This window comes from Pectinophora gossypiella, chromosome 3 (genome assembly GCF_024362695.1).
Source record: "Pectinophora gossypiella chromosome 3, ilPecGoss1.1, whole genome shotgun sequence".
NCBI lineage: Eukaryota > Metazoa > Arthropoda > Insecta > Lepidoptera > Gelechiidae > Pectinophora > Pectinophora gossypiella.
Window position 1 is genome coordinate 14,805,073 of NC_065406.1, and position 16,684 is coordinate 14,821,756.

Consider the following 16,684-nt stretch of genomic DNA (forward strand, 5'->3'; position numbering starts at 1 on the left):
CTGCGGATCTCCTCATTTCTGATTCGATCAAGCAGGGAAATACCGAGCATAGCTCTCCCCATTGCCCGCTGAGCGACACCGAGCCTCCTCACGAGACCCATAGTATGCGGCCACGTCTCACTGCCGTAGGTCATCACTGGCAACACGCGCTGGTCAAAGACTTTTGTCTTGAGACACTGGTATTTTGGACGAGAAGATGTTCCGCAGCTTCCCGAACGCTGCCCATCCGAGTTGGATCCGACGAGAGATCTCTTTCTCGAAGTTGGACTTACCTAACTGGATTATTTGTCCTAGGTAAATGTACTGGTCTACAACTTCGAGTGTAACGTTCCCAACCTGAACTGGAGTGGGTGCGACATGGTCGTTGGACATAATTTTTGTTTTTGCCATGTTCATGCTAAGACCCACTCGTTGGGATGCGTTACTGAGATGCTCGAGCATGGTGTTCAGTTCTTCCAGGGTCTCAGCCATTAGGACTATATCATCGGCAAATCGAAGGTGCGTCGGGTACTCACCGTTGATGTTGTTGCCAAATCCTTTCCAGTCCAGAAGCTTAAAAATATCCTCCAATGCAGCAGTGAACAGTTTCGGAGAGATGACATCTCTCTGTCTCACTCCTCGCTGCAGTTGGATCGGATTAGAGCTCTGGTTCTGTACTCGAACTGACATAGTGGCATTTTGGTAGAGGTCCCTTAGCTTTTCGATGTACCTATGGTCCACTTGGCACCTCTGAAGAGACTGCAACACCGCTCAGGTCTCGATCGAATCAAAGGCTTTCTCATAGTCCACAAACGCCAAGCAAAGTGGCAGATTATACTCTTCGGTCTTCTGTATAACCTGCCGCAGCGTATGGATGTGGTCTATGGTGCTAAAGCCTTTTCGGAAACCGGCTTGTTCGGGAAGTCGTCAAATCTGCAAGCGAGACGATTCGTAATGACCCTCGAAAACAACTTGTAGACATGGCTCAGAAGCGAGATAGGTCTGTAGTTCTTCAGTAGGGCTTTATCACCTTTCTTGAAGAACAGGACCACCTCGCTTCCGCTCTATGCCCTCTGCGTTTTGAGTATTGGCGTTCCGCCCGCTCTCAGGAGTTCTGCTGTGATTCTGTCATCTCCTGCCGCTTTGTTGTTTTTGAGCTGTTTGAGGGCCATCCTAATCTCGTACAGGCTGACGTCCGGGATATCTTCAGTGTAGTGTCGGGTAAGCTTGGCTCGAGGGTCTCGAGCCATGCTTTCGCCTGATGTTTTCGTGGAATATAGCTGTCTATAGAAACTCCCAATCTCCCTCAGGATTTCGGGAGTCGACGAAATGATTCTGTATGAGGAGTTTTCAATAAACTTTATTATTATTGTTATTTTTTTATTAAATGAATTATGACATAAACTACAGAAAAATCTTTTGGTTTCATAGATTTATATACATAATTGACGTCTGTCTCTGTCCATCCGTCTGTCTCTGTCCGTCCGCCTGTCCATCCGTCTGTCTCTGTCTATCCGTCTGTCTCTGCCGGTCCGTCTGTCTCTGTCTATCCGTCTGTCTCTGTCCGTCCGTCTGTCCATCCGTCTGTCTCTGTTCGTCCGTCTGTCTCTGTCCGTCCGTCTGTCTCTGTCTGTCCGTCTCTGTCCGTCCGTCTGTCTCTGTCCGTCCGTCTGTCTCTGTCTGTCCTTCTGTCTCTGTCTATCCGTCTGTCTCTGTCCGTCCGTTTCGGTCTGTCCGTCCGTCTCTGTCAGTCCGAAGAATAATGCATCACCCTGTCTATAAATCATAAGAGGGAATCTATGGTGGCGGTAATAGAAACATGTATGTAATTTCTGTGTTTCAATTTCCGCCACATAAAAATTAGCCTTAAGAAAACAAATAAATATTCAAAATGAGAGCTACGTATGTAATAACCAGTTTCAAAGCATATTTTAATAAATATCTAAAGTATTTAAATTAGAAATTCATAATTACTTCAACTACTTGTTCATACATTTCTTAAAAAAATACATTAACTTATATGCAGCACAGGATACTTGAATTCCACCAAATGTGTGGCGTTAATAGATTTTAATATAGTTCATGAACCATACTATAAAATAAGATGATAACATTATGAATGATTGGCCGTGTTACCTTAAATAATTAAAAAATACAAATATCATACAAATATCGATCGCCGCCATAGGTGGCGGTAATAGTAACCAAACTGCAAATGTATGCTTCTATCACCGCCACATTTTAAAACTCAAATTAATCATTTAAAACTAACACAAATATCAAATATAGCATGCTTTCTCAGTTCTTAAACGTATTAACAAGTAGTTATAATTACTAAAATGAAGAAAAATATGTTTCATCGGACACAAAACCTTAAGAAAAAAATGTTGTATGCTTATGCATTTCAGTAGTGGCTTGTATGGAGCGCGTTGCTTTCGCGGACACTGCACACTTACAGACCAATCACAAATTAGACTGTTGTTGCCCACGCTCAGGGGTATGTTCGTTTCATAGTCAATTAATACATGTATCTTTTGACATTTGAATCAATTTTCTATCTCGGACACAATTCAAAATATCCGCAATTTAAAAAAGGTGGCGGTAAACGATGTCGATTTTTGGGTGGCGTTAATAGGAGCGTTTACCTTAGGCAAAAAGGTCATTCTAAGGTTTCCTTTTAAATTTGGAACCCTGAAAATCGGCCTTTAATTTATATCTTACGCTTTTTCCGAGTATTATATCATATAATACTGACTTGTAGGAGCCTGAATAGGAAACTCTATAAATAGAGTACAATCGTATTATATTATTATTCTTCCTTTCTTTATGAGCCATGTCAGGGGCCTTTGGCAGCTTAATAATAACCCTGACACCAGGCTTGATGAGGTTGGTAATTCACCTCACAACCCACACGATAGAAGAAGATTATTCTTTAATAAATTGGCGTGTTCTTATGTACGTATGTAATAATTAGTAGACACATAAGCCTGTGAGTCACTTGTAGGGAGGTCACCTGTGGATATTTGTTACGTGAGAGATATTTTTTACGCGGGAAAATGTTTTCTGAAACCCAAACTCCCGAGAAATGCATTTCGGGGGTACATGACCTAACTTGTATTGGGCTGGTTTACCCTTCACGGGTTGGGAGGTCAGACAGGCAGTAGCTTTAGTACACCAAACTTGTCAAATCTTCAGAGCTCGCAACACGGCGACAGCGCCGCGTGCAGCGCGATTTATATCGAGGTCATTGACCAATAGATATACGACATCCACCCACGTACGTTGTACACAGGTACACGTTGGCACGGGTGCCGTGAGCCTGCTGGTTAGGTAAGCGGACCCGGTGAAAACGGTATAATATAGCGGTAAGGAGGAAATGATGACTCGTTAGAGGTTCACAGGTTTCCTTCAAAGTCACGGAACTCTAAAAATAGTCCAATCGTGTCCGCACCAGCAAGCGCGTCGGCTGTCAGCGGCCGTCAAAACTTCCTCGCGTTTTGTTCCGATGAGTAGAAACATTCGTACAGGGTTGAAACCGAAGCCAGTATGTTTTATTCATATCTCTCCACAACCGGTTGCCTACATTTTCATCTACATTCATTTTACAGGGGTTTTGTACGTTAGAATTCTAACTTCCAACTGGAAGGATAAACAGACAGTTTTCCCTTCCGTATTCGTATTGATAGAATATAATGGAAATAATTTATTTTAGATATAAGTAAGTATAGGTTAAAAGGGTAAAAAGGGACATCATCATTATCACTTATAGAGCCACGCTCTTGTCGGTGTAGCATTCTCCATTCTTGTCTATCAAAGGCCAATTTCTTCATTTCCTTATAAGACACGACGTTCACCTTCTCTTTGAACTGTTCCATGTAAGCTCTTCTTGGTCTAAAAAAGGGACATCAGCTCAGCAAAATGTTTTGACACTTCAATATTGAAGGAGTGCCATAACGCTGATTTCCAGCTGTTCCCCATATTGATAAGGATCATAGAAACATTTTCTTTTATCTTCCAAGCAACTATTGTCCAATTATACTAACGCCGCCGCGTTCGTGGTTCACGCCGCGACTTGTGCTGAGTGAGGCCCTTTTATCTCAGGCTGTCCACCACCACCTTATGATCATTTCGACGAAGGTCCGTTTTGCTTTTTTATAATTGTTTTGTGAAAATTAAATGATGTTATTGTCTTGTTTTTGTGTGTGACGTCCTTTTATAATAAACTATTTCTATTCTATTCTAATGGCTAAGCATAGGGCACGCTTTCATCTCTCTATCTTTTTTCGGTCCATACATAACATAAATTAAATAGCCTATATACTTCCCAATACTGGTCTCAGACCTCCCTGTAATCAACTAAAGGGGGTATGGAGTATACTTCATGACTTTGCTCCCGTGCGGGTTTGTAATTACTTAAGTAATTACATGGACCATGTCAAGGGCCTTTGGCGGCTGAATAGTAACCCGGTTGTGATTTCCTTTCACAAACTACACGAGAGACGCACAAACTACGGATGCACCACATTGTACCCGTTGCATAAACTAGTCTGCAATGCGACGTCTGACTGCAGAAACTTTTTAATTATCCCGGCATCACCCCGGCACTTTGTTTACTATCAGGCCCGGACTGGCCGTAGAGCAGTCCGGCCAAATGCCCGGTGGGCCGAACGTCCAAAGGGCCGATAGCCGCCGGCCACGTCGTCTGGCCGCTCGGTCGTTCGGCCATCGACTCTGCTATAATTGTAAAACCAAAACCGACCAAGTGCGGGTCGGAATCGCGCACAGAGGGTTCCATACCATTACGCATGGAAACCCCCTTAAATATTAATTCAATTTAATTGTTTTTAAAGTGAACATTTCAAGCGTTAGCAAGCCTGTTGCTGTTATTAATATTGAGCCAAAACGAGAAAATAATGACATTTGTTGTATGGGAACTTAAATATTAATTTTATTCTGTTTTTTACTATTTTTTGTTATTGCAGCAACAGAAATACATTATCACTGAACAACTATCTGACTATCACGGTTCATGAGATACAGCCTGGTGACAGATGGACGGACGGATAAACGGACAGCGGAGTCTTAGTAATAGGGTCTCGTTTTTTACCGTTTGAGAATCTCTCTATATTTAAGAGCTGCGCTCTTGTCGATGGAGTAATCGCTTCCATTTTCTTTACTCCATAGATAGGGCGTATAGAACGGTGGTTGCCCCAATCGCCTTCCGTTCTGCAGTAAACCGATCAAATTCTCAATCGGTGATGTTCTAGCTAGAGCCCTACCAGAATCCTTTTCTTCGGTTTCCAACCAGTACTGATACCGCTGCTGCCCGGCATCAGGGGTGCGCTTTTGAAGTAGCGGCGCCTACTCGCTACGTCACAAAATCGTCACAGAACCTAAGTAGCATTTTATAGGTTAGCCCGTCCCAGTGAGCTACCCACTACGTTCTGCTAATCCTGAATCCTGCGTTTGAGAATGGAACCCTAAAAATGCAAGCAATCCGTCTGCGTCATCATTTTATTTCAGTTGGAGTGGTTTAGTTGTAACTCTTAGCGGTCCACTGGTGCATGCTTGTGGCGAATCCCACCAGCAGTGGTGGTCGCGCAAGGGGCCACCTGGTTTGCTATCACCCTTCCACGTAGAGAGCATCTTCTCCCAATTTCTCGAGCCCGTTTTAAGTCAGTCCGGACCTGTTTACTACACAATTTGTTCGTATTATATAACTTCTTTTAAAAGGTTGCTTGGAGAGTTGATTGTTTTCCTTACCAATTTACTCTACGAGCAAGTTATGCGTGTCTTCTTCTTCTATCGTGTGGTTTGTGAGGTGGATTACCAACCTCATCAACCCTGGTGTCAGGGTTACTATTGAACCGCCAAAGACATGGCTCATGTAATGACTACGTACATACATCAGTAAGTAGTAACCGGGACCAACGGCTTAACTTTCCTTCCGAAGCTCTGATCATCTTACTTTCGGACAATCAGGTGGTCAGCCTGTAATGTCCTAAGCAAACTAGGGATCACAAAGTGATTTTCGTGATTATGTCCCCATTAGGATTCCGGGGTTCCTCGGGACTCGACGCGATAGGGTTCTAAAGTAAAATTAAGCAAATGCATTCTTAACGGCAAAAAGTAAAAGCATTCCACGTTTGTGTGTCATTGTGTTCTGAGTTGTTTGTTCGTGGTAATTCTAATAGAGTCAATATATTGAATATTCTTTATTTGAATACTATCGAGGTCAACTAAGTAACGTTAACTTGAAGGCCGTCCATTTAGTAAAAAGGTAAACGTAGCGTGTAAATGAAAAATAATAAAGGTATAAGGTTTTAGTGACGCCGTAGCAATTACTGCAGGGTAGGATTCAGACCGTAAGTATGAGTTAATATGAAGTGGAATTTTCCGTCTCAAAGACTTCATGCATGCTCGCCGGTTTGGAGTATTCTCGACCTGGCTTTTCATTAAAACATCCTGGATGTGATCGCAGATGTAAGCCTAAGCCTTCTTCCGACTCTACCACTACCTCTACCTCTACCAAAAAAAAGATTATTTAAAAATTCATTGAAATCGTAATATCATTTTTCTATTAACCAGTTACAAATTATTTTCACACCCGCATCATAATCTTTTTCGTAAGTCTACTTTCATTGATACTTCAAGGAACTTAACAGCAATAACACATGACATAAGTTCACAACTATATCCCCGTTGGGGTAGACAGGGATACATTTATCGCAAGATGAACTAAGTATCCACACCTCACCGAGCTTTCTGTTAGACCAATGATAGAGGGACTTCGTTTTCTTCAATTAAACACTCTTCCATTTAATTCGTCTTTTATTTTGTTTGTTCACACTCACGCTATGCCAATCACCAATTGTCATCTTATCTATCTCTTTTATATAAAATAAAAAGTAATACTGTTCGGTCTAATGCTACCGAACACATGATCAAATAGCTAGCGCATTAGATTTATAATGCGCTGATTTAATTATATTAATATTTAATCGCCAGTGCATTACGCGGAGCTGTCGAGATCGGGTGCACTCCGAACATTTTACTAACATTTTTTATGAACTTTAACATTTGTAACTGTAAACATTAGTGGAATTCAGATTATAATTATCTCCTACAAACCACGAACTCTTTCTCTTAAACAACTCCGCTCCGTACCGAAACAAATACAACTTCCGCTTCCTATTTCTCTCTCTCTCTCTCACTCTCATACTTTCTCGCTCTAAACGTTCCTTTTCATGTATCATACCTTTCTATTCCGATATTTATGTCTTTATAAAAATAAAGCCAGTGTCCCACTAGATATTTGACCTAGACACACAATTCACCCGTGCCCCCACTCGAAGGCCGCCGCCTACATCGTTTCACTGTCAAGGCTACTACGCGGCCTTGAGGGGGCGTGCGTGGGATACCAACGTGTTTTGTTTTTTTTTTCGGATGGATTCTTGTTACTTTGTTTATTCATGTCTGTGATAGTGATAACCCTGTTTGCGTGACTTATTTCGGCTACGGCGACTGCTTCGACGTTCATGTGCTCGCATGTGGCTTATATAGCCAATCTATTGGAAAAGATCCTCGCACATAGCGGGCATGCATTTAAATGTGTAAGTATAATTGATCGCCGTAGGCGGTCGGGCTTTCAATTCATCGCGCTTGGCGTCATGCTCTAAGCGCCGTCGATGTTCAAATTCATGAACTTTGGTGTGAACCAAAGCTCTCCATTCCGGACGTTTAGCGGTTGCGTGACTTATATCGGGGTTAAAAACTGAAGTCCGACAAACTGTTATCCGACAAGATTTTACTTCGGCAATATGGAAATCCGACACTTCTTTACTCCGACGATACATAATTACGACATGTCTTAACTTCGATACTACTTCCCAAATCTACGGTTGAGGCATGGTCCGCGAAATCAAATTTTTTATATACCCAAGAGTCGCACTAATATAATGAGGCAAGATCCCGTTACCACCGCTCTAAATATGTATATTAAATGAGGTTGCCAAGGAAATAGACCTATTCAATTGTTCATTGGCGAAGTTCGCAGAGGCTATAATTAAAATTGTAATTGATAAGTTTAGTATATAAGTATAATACTGTAAATATTGAAATAATAATTTAAGTTTATATTAACTTATGTGCCTAAGTTACCGCCTTGGGCATATGCATGTATGGTAGCTTATAGTTGTAATTATTAGATAAATAAATAAATACTCTACTCCGACAAAACGTTTTTTCGACATGACTTTACTAAGAAACGATGCGAATAAGATGGCATTCTACCTCGACAGTAATGCTACACTGACATGAAACTATTTCGACATACTCTTATTATTATTATTTTTCTTTTTCATATCTCGGGCCTATGGAGGCCCGGACTTTTGGAAGGCGTGCGTGGGGCCGAAGCCAACACGTAGAGGCCCCTTAAGACAATTGAATCTAAATGTTGTGTGACACCAACCGGCGATTATCCCTGTATGCACTATGGGAGTGCACCCGATGACAATCTCCGGTTCGTGTAGGATTATTGCAGATTATGGGAACAAAGGGAACTGGGCTATTGGGTTGAGGGTTAGTGGGCCGGAATACTGGAGCTATGGGGGACTATGGCGCCTGCTCGACCAATGTTGGTAACATGGATACAATGAGAAGGCGGTGACTCGCCACTCACTGGATGGGCCGCCTATCTAGCCGACGCGACTGGACGGCAAGGCAGCAACATGGTCGTGAGCAGCTCAGGGTGTCGAGAGGTGTACACCGCTTTCTGCGAGGCGGTTTACCCGCCTCACCAACTCGCGACTTATGCATCTTTCACTTCCACCCTGCGAGCGTATAGCTCTAACGCCCCACTCTGGCCGGCCAATGAAGGCAAGCCAGAGGTGAGAGTCCTGCGGCCCCCGCTGGGGTCCACTCCGGCCGGCCAGTGAAGGCAAGCCGGAGACGGAGGGCCTGACCGACTCTCGCGGGATCTCAGCTCCGTGGTGTCGTCACTCACCGACAGCTCGCTACAAGCTGGTCTGAGACTGACTGCGCCACATAATTTCCTACGACAGTATCTTAGATCGACGTCTTGCATCTAAGATCGTAGTGTTCCAGGTCCGAATCCCGGCTGAGACTAAACAACTGAATTCAACTTTATGAGTTTGAGGCTGGTCACCTGATTGTCTGAAAGTAAGATAATCCGTGCTTCGGTATGTTAAGCCATTGGTCCCGGTTACTATTTATTTTATTTTATTTTTTTCCGGGAGCTTACAGCCTAATTTACAAAATGTTTTGACTTATAATACTTAAATGCCAATCAACAAGCTACCACAAATGAAAAGAAAAAATATTTAAATACATAATAAGTCAAAGCCAGTCTCAGCGCCAACATATCAAGTCTGGTTCTTTATGCAGTATCGATTTGATAGTTTGTGTACTACTATAAAACAAGTCAAAACGGTCAACCGCATTATGCCTGTTGATCATCTTTGCCGTTCTCAGCAGAAAGCTGTTATTCCGGTAGATAGTGCGATTAAAAGGGACGTGTAGCAAGTCATTCCTACGTAGTATTTTTCCGGGAGGTAACAGATTAATATTACAGAGGAGCTGCGGACAATCTATTTTGCTTTGCGCAATCTTCATATAGCAGCAAACATCGGCAATATTTCGACGCAGATACAGCGGAAGAATGTGAAACTTGTTGCAAGTTAATACATAATTTGCAGAAGAATAAGGTTGGCGGAATTTAAAACTTAAATATCTTATAAATTTCATTTGAATATTCTCGATGCTATCTATGTACTTCTTGTAATAAGGGTTCCATATTTGGGAAGCATATTCTAGATGACTTCTTACATAAGCACAATAAATTATTTTGACGGTCTTCATCCTCCTAAAGTCTTTCGAGATTCGCTTTACGAAACCCAGAGACCTGTATGCTTTGTCTACGCAGTATTCAATATGCTGATCATATTGTAATTTAGTGTCGAGAAGAACGCCTAGGTCTCTAATCAGAGTTTTTGAAGATAGCATCGAATTCCCGAGAAAGTAACTATTCGAAAAAACACTTCTCTTACGCGTGAAATTAACAATACAACATTTCGTTACATTAAGGTCTAACTTATTTAGCTTGCAATAATAGTCAAGTCTGACTAAGTCTTCTTGTAAAAGCTGAGCGTCTTCCAAACAGTTAACAACCCTGAAGATTTTCATATCGTCAGCAAATAATAGACATTCAGAATTTTTGAAGCATAAGACTATATCATTTATGAAAATGTTAAAGAGCAATGGGCCCAAAAGAGATCCCTGAGGTACGCCTGAGGGGATTACCGCCCAAGAAGATGAAAAGTCGTTCAAAACCACTGCTTGAGTTCGGTTCTCAACATATGAAGTGAACCAGCGAAATAGATCACCTCTTATTCCTAAGGCAAAAAGCTTGGACAACAGTATATCATGATCAATGCGATCGAAAGCCTTATTATAGTCCGTATAGACAACATCAATTTGACTTCCTTGTGCCATGTTAGCAGTAATGTAATCGTCAAGTATAATGAGATTGGAAACCGTCGATCTGCCCCTCGTAAACCCATGCTGCTGAGGTATGAGACTGTGGCTAATACAGTTGTACAGTTGGTTGAAAACAATACGTTCTAGAACCTTTGCTAGTAGGCAAAGTTTTGAGATAGGTCTGTAGTTCTCGACCTTATTTTTGGGACCCTTTTTATGTTTTGGCGTTATATACGCCGATTTCCATATAGAAGGAACAATGCCCTCACGCAGAGAGCGCTGAAATAAGATCGAAACCGGTAGTGAAAGCTGCTTGGCACAACCAACCAGAAACGATGCTGGCAGATTATCTGGCCCTGCCGATTTAGACAAATCGAGGGATTTAAGGAGTCGGTAGACATGTGTCTGCAACACCTCGATCGAAGCTATGTCACAGGGAGTAGGTGATTCAACACGTAGGGAAGGCGAAGTACAAGAGGCAGTGGCAGAGGAATTTCCTAGGAATGTAGACTTGAAATACTCTGAGAAAAGTTCACTAATACCTGCACCAGAATCACTTACTTCAGAGGAGTAAGTCATTTTGGCTGGGTAGGAACTAGTCCCTCGCTTGCTCTTGGCGTACGACCAGAACAGCTTAGGATTTTTTGAAATGGTATCTTCTACCTTACTCATATACTCCCTATAACACATATGCTCGCTACGCTTCACTCTGTCACGTAGTAGCCGGAAGGACAGGTCATCATATTTGTTTCCATATATTTTAAACTTCGAGAAGTACTTGAATTTTTCCTTGATCATCTTAATTAACGATGAATTGTACCACGGAGGATATAAGCGACGCCTGGCGGAACGGGTGGGTACGAAGCTATTTCTTAACTCGTAGATTATTTCATAGAATTTAGCCACGGCTTCATCCACTGATCCCTGACCCATTATGTTCGGCCAATCTGAACTAGTTAAGTGACTGCAAATCTTATCATAATCCGCTCGATTATATAAATAGATTGTCCTTTTGTTAATATTTAGAGGATTCAGTTCTACAAAAGTTGGCCGAATAATTAAGCTGTTATGATTAAAATCCTCACATACTAATGGGTCGCTGCATTCAGACACCAAGACAGTATCTGTGCAGAGGACCAGATCTAGAATCACACCGTTTGAGTTAGGAAAGCCGTTGAACTGAACCAGGTTACATTCACGAATAGCGTCGATAAAGTGAGACAGCATTTCATTATTTGTGTAGTTGCTCGGTTGCAATCCTATATCAGAGGACATCCAAACAATATCTCTCATGTTAAAATCGCCTAAAATTAAGAATTTATCTGATCCATTCATGTCCATTACCCGTTTGACGTTAACTAGGAAGTTTTTTAACTGTTTTGAAAAAGAGTTACCCAAGTTTTGTTTTATTAAGTAAAGTGAGCAAATATGTAAGTTAATATTTCTCTTATTGAGTGAATTTCGGAGCGATACAGTAATCCAAATGTCTTCGGCACTGGAGTTAAATTCAAGACGATGAGTAACCGATAGGTCTCGTCGGACCGCGATTGCTACCCCGCCGCCCATGGTCTGCTGAGTGAGCTCATAATTGCGATCACGCCGATAAAGAATATACCTATCGTCGACCAGTTCTGAGTCATGTATGCTATCCAACAGCCATGTCTCCGTAAGAACTATCATGTCATAGTTGGTCGTCAACAAGTTTCTAGAAAATATGCTTGCTTGTTGATGTAAGTAAGTAATCGTCACATGAGCCATGTCAGGGGTCTTTGGCGGCTCAATTATAACCCTGACGGAGGTTGGTATTCCATCTCACAACCCACACGATAAGAAGAAGTTTCAATTCATGTTTGGATCATAAATAATTAACGTCACCTGGTTTCTGGTTGATGGCAATCGCCTCGCCTTCTATTTTATGGGACTTAAACATAGACATATGTATTCTGGAATTAAGTGAAATAATACACTACCTATCCATCTGTAATTTAGGTACATAACACCAAACAGATTCTATTTCAGAACGCCGGTAATTTAAAGTAACTTTCTAATAATACTGTGTTTGGTAGGTACATAAATTTCACACAAAATTTGACAATGTTCAGTGTTCACAACTCACTAATGTCAAAACTTTCTGATATGTATGAAATGTTCTCTTTGTAAATTACTGTTGTCGAAGCCGTAGCGAGTTTCAAATGTTTTGTGTTTGGTAACGTGGTTACTCCGACGTCGCTCACTTGTCGAGTTGTTACGTATAACATTTGTAACAGTATAACATTAATAACAATTGTAATATTCGCTTGATTGCAAATAACTTGTAATAGAGCGACGTGTCTTAGCAGACACGTAACGCAGTTTTGCCTAGCGGCAAAACGACTAAATGTACATGAGGAGATAAGTGACATCTAGTGACGCTATTAGTTCAACATTTTGACAGTTAGTTCAAATTCTCGCCACCGGCGCTCCATTCGCGCGCATTTTGGCGGCAATTTTTCTTGTATGGTCACGAGCATTAATATGTATACACTTTGGTACCATGTCACATTAACTTTTTTGACAAATTGAACTGTAAGTCTCACTAAATGTCAAATATGTTAGTGCGACAGAGTCCTAAAGTAGGTACATTATATTGCTCATGACTGTACGTCGAGGGACCCTCTATTTTCCGTAGTATATTAGTTGCTCCGTGTTATTATCGATTCCCACCAAATCGATATTCCATTCATTCATTCTCATTAACCTCACAATAACCTTAATGTCAACGGTCCTGCAATGAAAACAAAGCCGACGAATACTTATCGATCGCTTTAACTAAGTTATTAATCTTTACGTCAAATGATTCGCCAGGGCAAATTTTATATAATTGATGATGCCTGTCGTAAAGACGATTAAAGTTTGTAAGAGCCTTGGGCTTATTACAGGCTTGGTCGACGCTTATTGATCGTATATGAAGAGCAATTAATGACTTAGTCATAAAGAGTTTTCGTTCAAATAAGTTAATAGGAACATGTTGCTTTAAGAACAATGCTTTAGCTGCGGTGAAATCCGTGATAGACTTGGTCGGAGAACGCAAGACTTATTTTGCAGTGTTGCGGGTTCGATTCCTTGAATTCATGTTTGGATCACAGATAATTTTGAAATGTCCTGCAAAACTATTTAAACAGTTTTCCTGCAGGCATGACTCTCTAATAACACGTGTAGCAATTATAAATATGTATATCACAATATAGTGTATCAGTAATTAACTAAATTAACAATTAGTAACAATAATTAGACAGGACACGGAACTAAAAGGTATCGTATAAGTAATTTTCAAAATTTACTTTGGTTTGGTTCAAAACGGATGTTCTCAGGCAAACTATTTAAGATGTATGATAGTCTTTTTTTTATTTCTAGCGTCATAATAATGATTTACTTTAGGTACTTGCCTGCGTACAGTCATGAGCTATTGCTCACGCATGTACAGTCATGAGCAATATAATGTACCCACTTTAGGACTCTGTCGCACTAACATATTTGACATTTAGTGAGACTTACAGTTCTATTTGTCAAAAAAGTTAATGTGACATGGTACCAAAGTGTATACATATTAATGCTCGTGACCGTACGCTGTATGACGTGGTATTCCACGTAAGTGAAACTTACGGTTTAATTTGTCAAAAAAGTTAATGTGACATAGTTTCAAAGCGTATACATATGAGTAGGTACTCGTGAATGTAAACCGATCTCGTGCCGATATCAGGTATGTTCCAGGATTTGTACCCGGTTAATGGCAAGAGTACTGCGAGGCGGAAGGCAAGAGGGAAACCACTCTATTTGTCCCTAGAAAATTGGCATGGAGAATGCTACACCGACAAGAGCGTGGCTCTTAAAATAGTGATGTGTAAGATAGACTCGCCCCCTATTGCATAGGACTATGTAGCATTTATGGCATGTAGATATAATTAATCAAAGTATTAAAAGACTTACGAAAAAGGTTTTTGATGCATAATAACTGGTAGAGTTAGAATAGGAAGGCCTTTCAGTCAATCGTCGCACATATTTATGTGTTTTAAGTAATAAATAAGTTACGTTACGTTACTAACGTTATCTAAATATATAAAAGGAGAAACTGACTGACTGACATATCAACGCACAGCCTAAACGGCTAAACGTAGGCACTTGAAATTTGGAAGGGACGTAGCGTAGGTACCGTAGAGGTGCACTAAGAAAGGAATTCCCGGAATTCCCATAGAAACGGGAATTAGCGGGAAAATCCTTTTGTATGAAAAATCTAAACCGTTTAAGTTAGATGCTTGAAATTTGGCATGCAGGTACCATAGTAAACTTAAAGCTTACTTGCAACAGGATATTGCAAAATTCCCACGGGAACGGGAGTTAGCGGGAAAAAACATTTGTATGAAAAAATCTAAACTGCATAAGTTAGATGCTTGAAATTTGACATGCACTCCCCCACACACGAAGATCTCTCTTTTATAACACGCCACGCGGACGAAGTCGCGGGCAAAAGCTAGTACCTCTATATAATTATATACGTTATTACTTAAAAAAATCGTTTGGTATACGGTAAATGTGACTAACCCACCATAAAACGATTTTTCTCTAAAATGCTAATGAATTGAATATCTGTTGAAACCACTCATGTACGATAACAAATCATCATCATTAATTTAAGAGCTATTCTCCTGTTGGTGTAACATTCTCCAATCTTCTCTATGAAAGCCTATTTGTTATAAGGCAGGACGTTTGCCTGTTCATTAATTTGTTCCATCTTCTTCTTCTGTCGTGTGGGTTCTGAGGTGGATTACCAACCCCATCAACCCCAGGGCCAATAGTAACCCTGACACTGGTGTCAGGGTTACTATTGGGCCGCCAAAAGCCCCAGTCATGGCTCATGTAACTACTAATGTATGTGTGTGTATATGTAATTTGTTCCATGTGAGCTCTTCTTGGTCTTCCCCTTCCTCTCTTTCCTTCTATTTTCCCTTCTATGACGTTAATGCTGAACTGCTCATCAAATGCTATGCACATCTTTACGTCGCTTGTCTCGCGTCGTCTGATGTTCACAGTGGTGAAGATTGGGTAATTTTAATTATACCTGTCGACCGCACGACATTTTAGTCAACATTTATACAAGCGACGTAACGTAAAACAAATTGTACTGAATAATAAATGTGGGCAAGTCAGGGTTGGTTCTCAAAACGTTGACCTAATGTAAATAAATAATTATCAGTGCCTTCTATTCTAGACTTATGGGAGGGGGGAGGTGCCGGGGTTGGGGGAGGGGGGCTATGCAGCTGGAGGAGATGTTTGGGCATCGAAAGAGTATCAAAGCTCTTCTTGTTTCAAATTTCTATGTTTACGTTAGTCAACCATATTTACGCATTATATTTTAAAAGGTGCACATATCGTAGCGAGTCGTAGCAATATGCTACGCCGTAGCGTTTGTAACGTAAGCATAGAGTGTAAGCCAATAAGCTGTCGTAGTCACATTCACAATTAAGTTACTAATACTTCATAGTTGTTATTGTAAAATATATTCTCTAAGAAAACGTCAATACGAGTTTCACGAAGACAGGGATATTATTATTTGTTACGTATAATAGTCATGTATTTGTTTCATTAGCTTGTGTACACACAAGCGGTCAATGACCGACCTCATCAAACCAGGTCAAACCACGTCAGCAGCAGCAGCCAGGGTTACTAATGAGCCGCCAAAAGCTCCTGACATGGCCCATGTAACGACTACATACTTACTAAGTAAATAATAGCCGGGGCGGACTGCTTAACGTGCCCTCCGAAGCACGGATGATCTTAGTGTAGGACAATAGGGTGATCAACCTGCAGTGTCCTGGGCAAACTAGGGATCACAAAGTGATGTTTGTGATATGTTCTCACCGGTATTCAAACCTAGGACCTCTAGATCGTGAACCCAATGTTTAATGAAAACTTGGAGTAATGAATCATACCATGATTCTGAGTTGATAAAAAGTGGAAATTTCCAAAAATATAGAATTAAATAACTTAAAAAAACCCAGAATATCGTGAATTTTGCGACCGACAATTCCACTTGATATTAACTCAGAATTATGAGGGGAATAGTTCAGTATTCAATATGGTGTCACTAACACCCTGTACTTCCTCCAAGAATATTTTCTACTTACGACGTCATCAAAAGAACTGTATTACTCGGCAGACAGTGTCGACAGAC